Source organism: Pocillopora damicornis, chromosome 13, assembly GCF_964200805.1.
Source record: "Pocillopora damicornis chromosome 13, jaPocDami1.2, whole genome shotgun sequence".
NCBI lineage: Eukaryota > Metazoa > Cnidaria > Anthozoa > Scleractinia > Pocilloporidae > Pocillopora > Pocillopora damicornis.
The window spans coordinates 7,515,404-7,531,519 of record NC_142682.1 but is presented as its reverse complement, the minus strand read 5'-3'; the positions used below and the strand labels follow the sequence as shown (position 1 = coordinate 7,531,519).

Here is a 16,116-nt window from a genome sequence, read left to right as displayed (position 1 = left end):
CACAGAGGAACAGTGGGCACAGAGGAACAGGGGCACAGAGGAACAGTAGGCACAGAGGAACAGTGGGCACAGAGGAACAGTAGGTTCTTGGTTTTTGCACCGCGATGCCTAGCTCAGAGTTTTTTATACTTCTTGAAAAAAATTTGCGCGTTTCTTTGCTACCTTTTGGCACTCAGGTAAAATATACACCTTCGATGTTAGTAAAAACGCTTAGAATGTATGTTATTGGGCGAGCCTTGCATCTTGACCCTTGTCCCCCGTGCCATCCATACATCTTGGGCTACTTGTAAGGGATCTGGAGAGAAGGCAAAGCACATTTTCCTGAAGCTTATAATCTACAGTTAAACAACAAGAGACGTGATAACCGAAAGCTCAGGTTTGTAATAAAAAAGGGCAGACTTTGTTATTTGTGGATTTGAATTAGAAAATAATTTGTATGTATCAGAATTCAAGGGCGTAGGAAAAAAAAGGAATTATTTATTTATTTATCTGCTTGTTTAAAGATTTATTGGCGAAAAGCAACTTTTACACATGGAAGAGTTTTTCTCTCATTGTATTGCTGCTATTTTTCATCAAGAAGTCTTTGTGAATATTGCGCTATTCACTTTAAAACAGGAGTTTGAAACCCAGTCATCACAACGATAGTAAGAAAATGAAAGGCAAAAATAAAATGATCGAAATCCACCTTTTGGCCCTTTGAAGAGGTCCGCGAAAGTATTTGAAGTCAGTGTGAAACGTAGTCATTTCGGGTCAGTTTGAAGTTTTGGGTTGATGAAGTGTTCAACGTCCTTTCAGTTCATTTAATGTTTGAGTGCTCAAAGCCACGTCTTTAGAGGTAGCCTGTGCGGCCAGACATGTAACAAAATCGTGAAGGGCTACTTTACCTAAGCTTGGTGAATAGTACAGACTGTTAAAAGGTCAGCAAAGGAGGACCATCAGAAGATAACTTCCTTTTTGAAAATTTAATCAAATGACTTCAATCATTAAACTTTAGACAGAAAATCATGTCCTCTTCTCGCTGTACTAGAAGAGGACATGATTTATTTGTTCTTAGGAAAAATTGTTATGAAATAAAAAAGGATGTAAAAAAGAAGCCAATTTGCTTGACGACAATTTTATTTGGGGAACAGAACTGTAAAATGCGAGGAGCACGAGGTTATTGAAGAAATAAAATTAGGTCATAGTGTTACGGCCGGGAAAGACGTAAATCGAACGCCTAACATGCGACCCTTAAAATGCGATTAAAAAACGCGTAGTATAGCCATGGACATTACAAGTCTCGCCCTTTGCCTGTATTCACATTGTAACTAATATCAATTGTACCAAAGGTTGTCATAAATTGTTAACGTTTTTCCATGTTTCGATTTATCAAAATTCCCCCTGAAAACATGGTAAATGGCATTTCCGAGGCCCTAAAAATAATAATTTTCTGGAGGGCATGCCCCTATACCCCCTAGCTTCTTCGGCGCTCGTTTTTCTTTTGTTTCATGTGCGTGCCTAGACCGAAAAACCAGACTACGCCACTGAGGATTTTCGACCACGGTGGAGCCTGTAGCCCTAAAGCAAATGATATGGGGCCCTAGAACTTTGAAATTCTCTCCTCGGAGGCCTGGAGCCCTTTCTTAATTTTAAGCCCGGATCCCTGGAGCCCTAAACCCCTTTGAGAGCATGTCTAGTTGGACAATCTATATTCTCTAGGTGACATTATATTTAGTGATCTCGTTATATGAGCTGCATCTGTTTTATTTTCCTCCTTAAAGAAAATAAAATTTCATATCCCCGATTGGGAATAACTAACAGAACAGATTACATGTAATACCGTATTTACTCGATTAAACGCCAGGCTTCGAATAAACGCCGGGTCTCCAAGATGGAATGTTAAATAATCCCCTTAAGTATTTATTAGACATATAATGTACTGCAGATATAACGGAAAGATTTATTTCTGTAAAATTTAATGAAGAAAATCCATTGCTTCATGGATAAAGTGCTCAAGCAAGCTTCGGATTTCAAATAAACGCCGGGTCAACGATGCCAAGTTTAAAATAAACGCCGGGGGCGTTTTTTCGAGTAAATACGGTACCTGCCTATTAACCAAAAGACGGAATAGACAAAGTCCGAGAACAACTAATTTATACTTAATTTCGACACTGTTTTATATAACTCGTATAAACAGTATGATTTATCAGAAAATGAAACAAAAAATATGTTTAAACAGAACACGTTTTTCTAAAATTATTAATACGTTTTCTCGTCTTCAAGAATCATGGATCTTAAACGAATAACGCATTAACTCTGCCACAAATGTGTTTGCATTGTTTTTCATTTAAAACTGCTTCGTGTGGCTGAAAGTGCCACGTGCCGATGAGAAATAAAGGTTTAAGCCATCGTGGGAAAACTGCGACCAAACTTCCTTCAATAATCACTGGCGATTAGTCCTTTGGAACGGGATTGGCCGTTGCAGGAAGATATCATTTTGTTATCTGCTTGTGCAAATTCGATTTAGTCAAAAAACCAGTTGTATTGGATTTGTTTTTTGAATAATTCCTCGTCACCCTTTAACTTGCCTTTTATTTCTTGTAGTTTCTTTGTTATTGCTGACGAGGATCTTGGACGCAGAGAAAAGACATTTTGATAAATTGTCACTTCTGAGCAGAATTCTATTATCTTGTGGTACTCTGCAAAGACCCTGTCCGGGGTAATATCTTGGCTTGTAACTAACAAGTACAAGAACAACGCTTCAATGACATACAGTTCGTCTTCAAACCAAATTGTAGCGATGGGTTCTTCTGTTTTCTTTTCCATATATCCTTTGTCTGTCTGCTTCATATCTTTCTGAAGATCTTGTTTTTGTCTCTTTCTTGGTAGCGGACCAAAGATCCCTTTTTCTTGAGTTTTTCTACCAAACGGATTCGCGCACAAACGACAGGAACACTTTTCATTGCAGCCTCGCAGATTACGAAAACAAGGACAGCGTGACTTATATTGTTTGCAGAATTCACTTTTCCCTGTCTTCCCTGGGTTTCCGCGACCACACGAGCACCCTGCCTCATGTTGAGGGGGAACGTCGGCCTCAACTTGCAAATGCTTGTCTGCCTCTTTGCTGGTTGCTTCAGTTGTAGTTGAATTTGACTGCGTGTGAGTTACTTCAACTGCCAAATTATAGTGTCCGCTGCCACCATGATTATATACGAGGTATATCGGAACTTCGGAAAGCACTCTTGTTCAAGGAATTATTTGTGTAATGGGATAATTTTCCATCGATGTAAAAATAACCAGCGGTATTTGCAGGATATTACTCATTGCCATTGGCACACAGTTTCCTAATTCAGAATCATAATGGCCTGGCCTAAGGAACTTCTGAGCTTCTGTATCATATGAATCAGTGGTGTTTGTTATCATAAATGGTTCGTAAAGGTGCCGATTGGGCCCCGTGAATTCTTGCACAATCAACTGTCTGAGAACGTTTATTTTATCCTCGTTAGACCTTTCCGTGCTGATACTGATCGATTTCAAGTACGTGATCAGTTTTGAGTTCCCTTGATTTATTGTTAGAAAAGAGCTTAAAGTGATGGAAATGCAACGTAGAAAACAGTCTCCATCTCCGGGCATCGGCAACTGTTGGAATTGAAATGCATTTAAAATGCTGTTTAACCTCTCGTCGCATTCTTCCGCGTCTGGCCTGGAGTAACGTGTACGTGATGAAAATAATAGAAGGCTCCGTCCAACACACTGAGTCACTTTTACTTTCATTGTAGGTGCATCACATTTTGCTTGCAAATCTTGCGATAGGCTCTTCATATACATAGCATACTCCAGAACTCTATGATACGTGTCTTCTGTCGTGATCTTCACATTGTTGTCGTTATCAGTCCCATATTCCTCTTCCTCGCTACTGCTATCCCCTGTTGAATCATTTTCTCTAGCATTGACTTCCGCGCCATCTTCCAAGTCATCGTCGCTAAAACTGTTTGGATTTTGAAACACTCCGGTACCAAATACTTCTTCTTGATCCATCGACAAGTCATGGTACTCGGTGACTGGGACAGGAACTGCCGAATGACACGATCCTACCTTTTCTGATATTCGCCTTTCGTTCCACCTGTATAGGCACGTACCTATGCTTGCCACTGCTGTTTTAACACCAATTCTCCTTTTTTCTACGCCTTTCTGGAGGCTTTTATGCATCGATTCCTGTCTACTTGTTCCTGCTTTTGGAGGGATCCCTTCCAAGCAACCTTTCTCAATATGTGCTCTTAACTTGTCCAATTGGTTACGGGCATTTTTTGAAAGTACCTTCTCTCCTGCAACTTCAAGATTCTCCCAGTTTTCCACAAATCTGTCTAAATTTGTCAACATTACTGAGCGAGAGGGCGTCGACTTCTTCCGTTCTTTCCCAATATCGCCCAGCATTCGGAAAACTAAACGAAATGAATCGAGGCACTGTCTTCTTAACGGGTGCCTTTTTTTAATTTTACTTGCGATGCGTTGTACAGCATGAAAGAGATCAAGTTTAACCGGAATAACTCCAAACACCCCTTGAAGGAGTAACCTCCAGGCGCAACAGTTGTCAATGGAAAATCCCTCTAAGGTAATTCCGCTTTTTACAAGCCTGTTCATAATTCCAACGAGTAAAGTCTTTACTCTTGCAAAACCAGTGCCTCTTGTTAATTGCCAAGCGAGGACAATGCCATCCTCGTTCATGACAGAAAACAAAGAGTCAAACTGACGAATCCAATGGCCATTTTGCCATATACCGACATTACTAGCGACCTTAAATGTGTGGTCAGAGGAGAGCCAACTGCCAGTAAACGATGCCATGCGTGCATTGTAAAGTTTTTCTTTTGTAAAATAATCGTAAACAAAGCACTGGCGAATCAGCTTCCTGTTAGGGTTTAACTGTGAAACCTGCGGCATTGTATATGCATTGTGACTCGCGTCGTTTGCTGCTTCACCCTCTGACGTTCTCATACTTAATATTTTTGATGTCCGAATGCGTACCTCGGTGTGATAACTACGCCACATCTCAGTTAAAAGTGTTTCCACATCCCTGTACCTCATTCCAGACGCAGTATGAACGATAATTAATCTGTATAAACGTCGAGTAATACCATACTTGTGCAAAAGAAGGAATGGGATCAGTTCAACCTGTTCAAACATCTTCAGAATTTGAGGGTCATGACTGATTATCCTGTGGTCATTTTTGCATGCGTACACCCTGCTTACGAGCAGAACATAATGTTCTATATCTGCAAGCCGCCTGGGACTGTTGTGTTTCCAATCTTTCCCATCTTTCCAACATCTAGGTTTCAGTATTTGGCCACAGTGAGGACAAGGTAAGCTTTCATGAAAGTACTGTAGTAATGGATCCCAGATGATAATCCCAGGAAGAAACAAGGTTTCCACGTTATTTTGGTCCACAAAATAATGAATGGAGGTTGTTGCCGTTAGCTCTCCTTTCTCATACCTTTTTATAATTTTTGATATGGCATGTAACAGGTTGGGGGATAGTGGATTACCATTAGTTTCGCATGATACGAATATCAGCACCATGCAGAGTAACAGAACGCAGTACGGTTTTCGTAAAGGTACATCCATCCTGGAAAGAGAAGAGAACAGGATAACAACGCTTATTATGGAAAACTCCTTACCGAAAGGAGCCAAGTATGTCACAATTTTTGATTTAATCACATTACTTCAGAATCCACTTGGATAGTATGTAATACATGGGTTATAACCCACCTACAGTTCAGCATTTATGGGATTTCTCTCTTCGATATCATACGGAGAAAGAGAGCGTGAATTCTATTAAATTCAAGATTTTTGGGGAAGAATCGATCCCTCCCTCTAGATGAACTCGTACATTCTGCGCACGATGAACTTGTGCGTAGCACAAGCTAGTCCTACCAATCTAAAATAGTCACCACTTTCCCTGAATGCTTTTTACCAGAGCGAAGGGGTTCTCCTAGGAGATAAATCATGTCTCGCTCAAAAACGCAAAATTAAAATAATTGTATTTATTTATTCTGGTTGCTGAACAAGTTTGACTAAAATAAATAACAATGACAAAGTAAATTCGGAGAGAAATAAACCGAATAAAAAACATAACAGGCAAAAACAAAATAACAAGCAACAGAAACACAAACTTACAGAAATTTCCCGAGAAGTATTTGGCAAATAGCGCAACAAATGTGTCATGGATGATAAGCTAAATCCGAAAGCACATTTCACGTAGCGATTCTAATCGCTCTCAATAAATTCAAATGTCAAGTATCACTCCTTATGAATAAATAACACGCAATGACGTCCCAGTAGGCCGCGTGACAAAAAAAGAAAATTTCACAAATATCAAAACAACTGAAATAACTCGTCAAGAATGTTACACAATGAAATCAGAAGGGTAATTCAACTCTATTTGATGCACACAAATTTAATCTTAATTAAAACGAATGCATTTTTCCTTTAGTCCATTCTCGGAGAGTTAGGAGCAGTCAGAAGGGTTGGGAAAATGTTACCACGAAAGTTTACAAGCAGTAAAGCACTTCAGTGCTTGTAAACTAACGTCGCGCGGTTTCCCGAGGATGCCTATTGCCCTTGCAAACCGTATTGTTACTATGGAGATTGTTTGCCGTTGGCAGGATTCAACAACTTTGCGGATGAAAAAAGAAATATATTTTTCCGCTAAGTTTGTCTCCAAAGGGTTCCTCCAATACCCTTCAAATTGTTACTCCTTTGCCAGAATCAAACTCCGACCATGATTGGATCAAACTTATACAGTGGTACGAAATTCAAGAAAATTTATAATCAAATTGAAAAGAACGATTGTAAATGACGCCAGTATAGTCTACTTAAAGTTCTTTTTATTTTTTTAGACCTCTGGTAAAAATTCGTTTTTTTTTAAAAATCAGATGTGATCTACAGGGGTGGTACATGGACCAGGGGTCCATGTTTGGAATGCGTCCTGATTGAAGGTATACTACAGACAAGAGACAATTTGCTACAGACGATGGCCAATGGTCAGAGGGTTAAAAACATATAAGATCAATTTCAAGCTAAAAAGAGCAAAAGATGCTTCCATCAACGATCGCTCTTAGTAATAGATTTCAGGTCTATATCGGTGATTGCCTCGATAGTAGCGATCGCAGAGATCGTAGCGACCGTAGTGATCACAAGGAAACAGGATGGTATCCATATGATTGCTGAGATCCCTACATTAGCCACGATCGCTGCGATCGCAACAGAAAGTTACATGTAAAGTTGAACGATCCTCGCGTTGACCGACCGGTTTCCATATGCCCCACATGATCGCGACGGTAGACTAGATTGGAGTGAAGACCATCTCAGCAGTCGTATCGATCGCTTACGGAAGGATCGCTACGATTGATGCAATCGCTGAATACCACATTTACTCGAATAAGCGCCGCCCTCGATTAAGGACGTTCGTGCTAATTGTTTTCGCGCACACTACTGCGCACGTAATGCATGTCGCAATGGCACGTCAAAAAGGGGCAAATTTACGCCCTTCGCGACTGGGTATGACAAGCAATTTTCCCTCCTGAAAGTTACTTTTAACCAAATGGATTGACACCAGTGACAAGTATTTACTTAGTAGGCTTTTTTTAACACTTGAAGCAGCCTAAGCCAAATCGAAACAACTGTCAAAACTTCTATAAATACTGCGGTCTTTCGTACCGGTTATCTCGAAAATGAGCTCGGTGACCCCCGAATTTTTTTGCCTCTCTGACCTGAGTTGGTCGTTACCTAACTGCTGTAAAAGTTATTCAAAAATCTGACCTTGGGAAGATTTTCGCGCGAACGTCCTTAAGCGCCGTATTTGGGTCAAAAAAGTTAATTTGCGCCGCCCTTGAATAAGCGCCGCGTCGGGAATGCGGCGCTTATTCGAGAATCTCCGTAGAACTACCAAAACGCTAGAATGCAACTCCAAAACAGCATCAGGGGATAGTGAGATCGAAGTTGAGTGAAGACACCACAGGTAAAGCAATAAAAAGTGCCAGAAGAGACGAACTGGGACAATCAAAAGACGCTTCTGTTAATAACCGTTAAATTTTTCAAAAAGATAGAAATATTCCCTTGACTTAAAAGGAAAGATTTCTTTGTCGTGTCCAACTTTTATAAACAAGGGCCGCCCTCAAATAAGCGCCACCCTCGAATAAGCGCCCCATTTGAGGAGGAAAAAAATTAATAAGCACCGCGGCGCTTATTCGAGTAAATACGGTTAGTTAACCGATGTGGTAGGAGAATTCACTCCGACGTGTTCCAAAATATATTAATGTCTTTGTCAAGAATATTATCACTTCACTATGTCACATTTCCCAGGACTCGAAAATGCGGATAGCAATCTTTCAGTAATTTCTAGTCATTCTGAATCAGTTAATCCGCACTAACAATTTGTTAAAACCATGAGGTTTTAGTTAAAAAGCCTCCTCGATCCTAATCAATGACATAGACTCGATTTCAAAGTAGATTAGGACTACTTCCTCTTTTCGCTTAGTCCGTTGAGCGTACGCGAGAGAAAAGCGTGCCAAGATTTCGCTCGGCCATTATTTTCTCGTGCTTTTATCTTGCGTCACGCTTGACGGACAAAGCGAAAAAGACATGAAAAGGGACTACTCGTTGTCTTATTTCAAAGTTGAGGACAACAAATAATAATAAAAAGACTATACCTATTTCTTTTGCTTCCAGTTTGTAATTTTCGGTTCTCGCAATGCTCTTAAAACTTTCTGAAAGTAAGTGTAAACAATTGTCAGGGGCATTCTAAATGAGTGTGTCAACAATGAAATACACTAAAAGCTGTGAAAGTTCCTCGCCTTACCTCTACTACGTAACTGTTAGAACCATGAGGCAAATAAACATCACTACAGTGGTCTTGTCCGAGTACGCGACCGTACTTATGTGTCCGTAAAAGAAAAGTTCTGTCCCCGGCCTGAACTTAAATTAGGATGTCTCTATTGTTTACGAGTGGATTCATTTGCAGACAATACATTTTGATGTCGCTTTGGCATGTGCAAATTTTGAATTTCTTTTCCGGGGGCGGGGGGGGGGTAGGGGTTAAAAAACAAAGCAATATTCACAAGCAGAAGCCACAAATAAATCCACTCTAAATTAATTAATTGAAATAAGGTGCGAAGATCAAGAAAGCTGTTTTACTTGTGGCGTTCAGAAACAAAAGGCTGGAGAAAATGATATTTATTCAGGTAACAATAACATACTTTGTTTTGCATTTAAATCAAATATAAGCGGTAATACTAATGTGAACAGTCATTGTGGACTACCTCGAAATACAAAAACCACTTTCTTCGTAAAGTGCTGACGTGGTATATTTCTTTTTCTGCAGACAATTACCGCTGTGATTTCGCTAGTTTTACTTTTAACGATAAACCTAGCCTGTGAACACCCGCCTCCTCCGGATGTTCACAGGCTGCGATAAACCGCGTGTCTCACACAAGCTTCGAACAAGCTGTAAGTCTTTTACGTTCTTACGATTTTTTTACAAAAATTCCTCAACTCGAAAGAAAGTGGTTCTTGAAAGGATTGTAAACGCAAAGTATACTAAAAGTAGTAAAAAATCCAGCACTTTGTAAACAGGAGTGCAACCCATAAATTAACTTGACCGTTCATTCGTCCGTTTTACTACATTCTTTCGGTTTATTTCCGGTGATTTAATGCTCCTTTTGATGCGACCGATCAGATGATAGCACCACTATCGGCTTTATGTAAGTTGACGCTTTTTTCCCAAAATCCCCCCTACAATAACGAATTTTCAAAATTACTATGGTGTCCATTCTTTAGGAAATCTGGCATTTTAGAAAGTTACTTCGCAGTCATACAGTATTTCAAAAAGATAATAAACAATCATTTGTATGTACTGCCATTGAAAATCATAATATCGTGAAATGACATGGGTTGGTGTTTATAGAGGCAGCTGTAGAGGTGTGAAATATACCGTGAATCAACAGGTGTGATCTTTTTTATCACCTTCCCAACATAAAGCCACGAGTGAATCCATTGCATCAGTTGATCCTGTATCGACCGCTCAGATCAGACGCCAGGCAAAATCTGTCAACATATTCCAACGTTTCTGTGCTTTTGTCTTCAACACAAATCACGTAACAGCAACTATTGACGAAGGGAAATCAAGAAAGAAGGCAAGATTACACAGGTACGTCTGATTTGTATTTATTTCTCTGGTTTTAGCATTTAGCAAGCTAAGTTCGGTATTGCATTTTCGATAAAGTCGATCGTAAGTCTTAGGCGACCCTAAAAGCCGGAACGGCGGAATGGCGGAAAATGACCCCAAATCCTAAAGCACGGAACGGCGGAAAGTGACCCCAAATCCTAAAGCACGGAACGGCGGAAAATGACCCCAAATCCTAAAGCACGGAACGGCGGAAAATGACCCCAAATCCTAAAGCACGGAACGGCGGAAAATAACCCCAAATCCTAAAGCACGGAACGGCGGAAAATGACCCCAAATCCTAAAGCACGGAACGGCGGAAAATGACCCCAGATCCTAAAGCACGGAACGGCGGAAAATGACCCCAAATCCTAAAACACGGAACGGATGCCAGGGCATGTTGCACAAATTTCGTACAAAGACACCAAGCGCTTAGCTCATTTATCCTCACGACGATAATGCGCGTGACTAAAATTAAGTGTCACTAATTTTTTTTCTTTTACTGAGTGGTATAAATAATAATGAACCATTATGCATGAAAGATAGCTGCGTTTTCGCGTTGTAAACCTGTTTAGCTACCTTTTGTTATGCAAAATTTGCCATGAGTTTGTCGCGGCATAAAAAGTCGCACAGCATGTAGAAACCAACTCGACATACCACACTACAATAAACAATTATAACTTTGATACGTTTCCTGGTCACGTCTGCATTGATTTATTGAAACAATAATATCTCATATGCTTGTAAATGTGAGAACATCACAGGAACGTTTTCAGGCTTCTCAAAATATGACAACGTTCAGCCCCAGCTCCAAACTTAGACTAGCGTGATTGCTCTGAAAGCTGACAAGAGTTAATTTACATGTATTCATTCATGGCCCAATTTAAACACCCAGATCGATTCCATTAGGGCCAAACTCTATGTTTAACTTTTAACGCTTTGTAATTTATTCACCGCTTCATTATATATATACTCGATTTTATTATTTTAGTTTACTTGATAATGACGTTCTGGAAACGTCGAAACGTCGTGTTATGCTTTATAATATTTTATCGCAGATTTTTATTGTCAAATGCTTTACCAAATCTTTACTTATTTGAATTCATTCATGGGAGTACAAAAAATGTGAGAAATTAATAAACTTTAAGGTAATAATTGTTTTTAATCTTGAAGTCAATGTTTTTATATTTCAGAGCTGTCTATTCTGCCATATATGAGTTCTCTCATTCTGAAAATGGCCTTGTAACGTACTCCCTAGACCAGGGTGGCAACAGAAAGTACGAGGAATTTATAGATGGCATCTCTGCATCCCTTAATAGTCAGTGGGCGAGAAACATCTGCCCAGAAGATGTTTCAAAAGATGACAGGAACGTGCTGAGGCTGGCAGCTGTTCTCCATGTGTTATACGACCAGCTGACAAAATTTCTCCAAGAAGAAGAGAAATCACCACCACCACAAGTCATCAGCTCATTAACTATTCAAAGGAGTATAACACTGTGCCAGTATTTTACAGCACAGAGGAGAATCCTTGACCAGGTGAGCGGTTGTTCAATAATAAAGCAACTGGTAAAACAAGTGTGACTATTTCTTGGAGAAACAAATTAACAGAGGGCATAGCCATGGAACCATAAACATGAAATTTGAAAAATACAAGCCTAGGAAACCAGGCCGTGTATTGCTTTTCTGTTTTTATTTCCTTTTTATTCCAGTTCATTTTTATTGATGAATACCTTGGTTTATGTATAAATCACAAAATCAAGATTAAATGCTTGAATCATGAATTTTAATATCCTTTTTTTTTTATTTGCCTATTGGATATGCAAAAATAAAACCCTGCGAAATACTATCTTACCAAAGTATAAAAATTAATTATCAATAAGGTACACAAAAACCAAAGCGCCCAAACCGGCATGTCTACAGTTTGTCGCCACAACATTGATAAGTGTTGAGCCAAATTCTTTAGCTGCAAATTTAAGTCTGATTAACTGCTTGATAGCAGATCGTTATTTTTTACTGAACCTCGACATCTGATGACTGATGCTAGAAATGGTTCGACAAACATTGTCCATCAGAATTTCTACAAATTAAAAAAAATAATCAATAAATATTCATCCTGAAAGATTACTTACAGCTGTTCATATACTTAGAAAAGGAACAACAACTAATAAAGAACTTGATGTTTTCATAACACAATAGCATCAATCCTTCAAAATTCCTTGATGAACAGCTTATCAGGAATCATCATTTTCAGATGCAGTACTTGTTACTGGATTACTAAAAAGGTGTTTCATGTTTTGCAGCTTGTGAAGTGCAATACAGAGAATGCCTCAAGTGACCACTATGAACGGCAGAGGCGCATCCTGCTCTGTAAAGGGCCTTTTGTGTCTACACGTCTGGCCCAGCGCAATTTTAGTGGGAACGCGAGGCCATCTGCTGAGGTTCTAAGTGGCACAATGGAAAATCTGGCAACAGATGGATTTGGCACTGTCGTATCCGTCGACAGAAGCACCGTCTTCTACAAGAAGCTCCCGGCAGATATAAATGATGAAGACTTGGCCACATATGAGGTGACTAGGGAAAAATAACTCCAAGCCTTTAATGAGCGGGCAGACAAATCCATAATTACAAAGGACCTATTTAACAAATTTCTCAACCAGTCACCACATAAAAACCGCTTAAAGAATGAGCACGATATCACACCAGAGGACAACTAGACAACTAGAAGTAATGTAAGGGTACATTCCTCTAGCTCATTGCTAAGTAATGCAGTTTATCACCGTGAAATTTTTCACTTCGGGTTTTTGTGACCAACAATTTTTCATACATTTATACTCAGGGAAGTTTGACGTTTCATTTGCTGATTTTTTTATGGAATAAGTGACACTTACCTCAATTTCTGTTACTGACTTCATTCAATTTTCAACTTTTGGAACATTGTTTTACATATTATACAGGGCCAGCAACACAGTCCAAACATGAATAAACTACAGGCCTCAACAATATAAACTGGTTTACACATTTTTACTCGATTTTACCAGTAGCATTTTTTGTGATAATTATAATTCGATCCTGATTTGACAATGGTATTACTAGTTTTTCATCAATTGAAATAATTTCCTACTCATTGACAGTTGCTGCTGGTGTCTGAGGGGTAAAAAATATTGACCGGTATAAATCATTCAGTCTGCATATAAGCCCATTCTACTTGTAAAAAATGTTGAAAATGTGTACAAGACTTGAAATGTAAAAAAAAAAACCAAACAAACAAAAAAAAAACAAGCCGACTGGCTGATGTAGTGAAAAGCTAATAATTATTATAGTGCCTGTTGACAAAAATATGATAAAATTAATACAGCTGGTGGCTTTGAAGATTTTGGAAGCATTTTTAGTGTGAAATATTTTCCCTGTGGTTTATTCATGTGTAGGCAGGCCATTGTTACTGCACTAAAAAAACCTCCAGTTACCTTGACCATTATAATGAAAATGGCTCTTCTTTTTTTGGAATTATTTTTTAATTGGAGTTCATGTGACAGATGAGCAGTCTATTGCCATCAATGACTGAGTGACCCTCTGAGACAAATGAATATTTAGCAAATCGTTTAGAATATGAGGAAATAGTGAGGTGAGATACAGAAAATGTGAATAATATGTATGTTTTTGGTCTCAAAGTATTTTGGGTTTGCATTACCCTAGAAGTTCCAGGGAATGTTTGTAAGTTAAAAAAATGGTTCTTCCAAGAAATTTATCCTTCCAGAGAAAGTACTAGAAGGCTTCCTGTTTTTTTAACTCTAATAAATTATTATTGAATTGAATTGAAAAAACAGTGCTAAGTGATCTGAGTACGATAAATTTTGTTTCAGTTACATGAAAGAGGATTTGAGTTAATGTGATTTTATTTACTGTTCTTGTTTCTTAATAACCATATAATAATTGGGTGATAAGTGCTTTCAGTTAGTTTTGTTGGTTAAGAGGAGAACTAACCCTTCCTTGCCCCCTTTGAGATGTACTACCCTAAAATATCTCATAGTTAGTTAGACGAGGAAAACTTCATTTCAAACATATTTTTTCACCTTAAAAAAAGTAAGCAGTAGTTGTAAGTGATAGTGAGTGGGATAACCTTTTATACTCATTTTTTATTGAAAACAAACAAACAAAAGGAAGCTATCCAAAGCAAGTATTAAACTAGCAGATCTGTTTTATCCAATCCTGTAGTGAATTGTGTACAAATCTAGGTCGTCCAGTTGAAATTTCCTTTGTTTTCCTTTTTCCCACTGTTACGACTGCTGTTAAAAATAAATAAATAATAACAACAAGTCTGGATGGATCGTTTACATATTTCCGCTTTTCCACTCTACCCACTGTTCCTCTGTGCCCATTGTCACTCTGCACCCACTGTTCCTCTATGCTGCCGTTCCTAGTTTTCCACTGTACTTCTGTGCCTACTGTTCAAGTTTTTCATTGGAGTCATTGGCAACCATGGACAACAGCATGACGCATAGCAATTTAATACAGTAAACTCATTCAATTAAGATAAGTTACTGACTGTTCCTCTGTGCCCACTGTTCCTCTGTGCCCACTGTTCCTCTGTGCCCACTGTTCCTCTGTGCCCACTGGTCCTCTGTGCCTACTGTTCCTCTGTGCCTCTGTGCCTACTGTTCCTCTGTGCCCACTGTTCCTCTGTGCCCACTGTTCCTCTGTTCCTCTGTGCCTACTGTTCCTCTGTTCCTCTGTTCCTCTGTTCCTCTGTGCCCACTGTTCCTCAGTGCCCACTGTTCCTCTGTGCCCACTGTTCCTCTGTGCCTACTGTTCCTCTGTTCCTCTGTGCCTCTGTGCCTCTGTGCCTCTGTTCCTCTGTGCCCACTGTTCCTCTGTGCCCACTGTTCCTCTGTGCCCACTGTTCTTCTGTTCCCACTGTTCCTTTGTGCCCAATGTTCCTCTGTGCCTACTATTCCTCTGTGCCTACTGTTCCTCTGTGCCTACTGTTCCTCTGTTCCTCTGTTCCTCTGTGCCCACTGTTCCTCTATGCCCACTGTTCCTCTGTGCCCACTGTTCCTCTGTTCCCACAGTTCTTCTGTGCCCACTGTTCCTCTATGCCCACTGTTCCTCTGTGCCCACTGTTCCTCTGTGCCCACTGTTCCTCTGTGCCTACTGTTCCTCTGTTCCCCTGTGCTAACTGTTACTCTGATGACGTCAGTCAGGTCGTCGTACACGAGCCATGAGCCATAAATGCCCCCTCCTCTGAATAAAAAGCCACCCCCTGGGCCTAAATGTCAAATAAGCCCCCCCCCCCCCTCAATTTCTTAAATTAGCAGGGATACAGGGAAAACCTGTTTTTATGGCCAATTTATTTAACCTTCAACTTCAGCAGAATCAGTAAAGAAAAGTACTTCCTTTTCCTTTACTCACTTCTATTTATTTCCATTATCATGTGCTTACAGAGTTCTTTTCTGTGCATTATCTGTTCTTTTCATTTTTGTCCTATTTCCCTGCCCTTGGTAAATACTCTAGCCTTCCCAGGCTCAACTACACTATTCTCTATTCTACAGAGACCTGTAATTTCATCGATTATAAAGTTATTGAGATGCATTTGAAGAAAACAGTTGATAAATAATGACAGCTCGGTTAATACTGACTTAACATCTACATGAATAACAGTATAGCATTTTATTTTCTGTTTAAGATTTAGTTGAAATAAAGATACAGTTTGTTGAAAGGAAAACTTATCTCAATTAAGCACCTTCCTTCAAATAAGCACCTCCCCTTTTAGCTGATAATTTTAAATAAGCGCCCGGGCACTTGTTCAGGGAAATACTGTAGTTCATTAGTGGCCCTATATCATGTATGTACCTTCTTTTCCATCCATGGAATCAATGCAAGATATCCAGAAGAGGCAATCCTCGGGAAAATCTCCATTTATGACG

At 39.4% G+C, this 16,116-nt stretch overlaps 1 long non-coding RNA gene across 1 annotated transcript; it reads left to right on the top strand.

Moving 5' to 3' along the window:
* Positions 1–11,678: 11,678 nt before the first annotated feature.
* Positions 11,679–14,508, top strand: LOC149035282 (uncharacterized). Its single transcript, XR_016182541.1, has 2 exons — positions 11,679–11,731; positions 12,496–14,508. It is a non-coding gene; the product is annotated as an uncharacterized LOC149035282 (long non-coding RNA).
* The last annotated feature ends 1,608 nt before the right edge of the window (positions 14,509–16,116 follow it).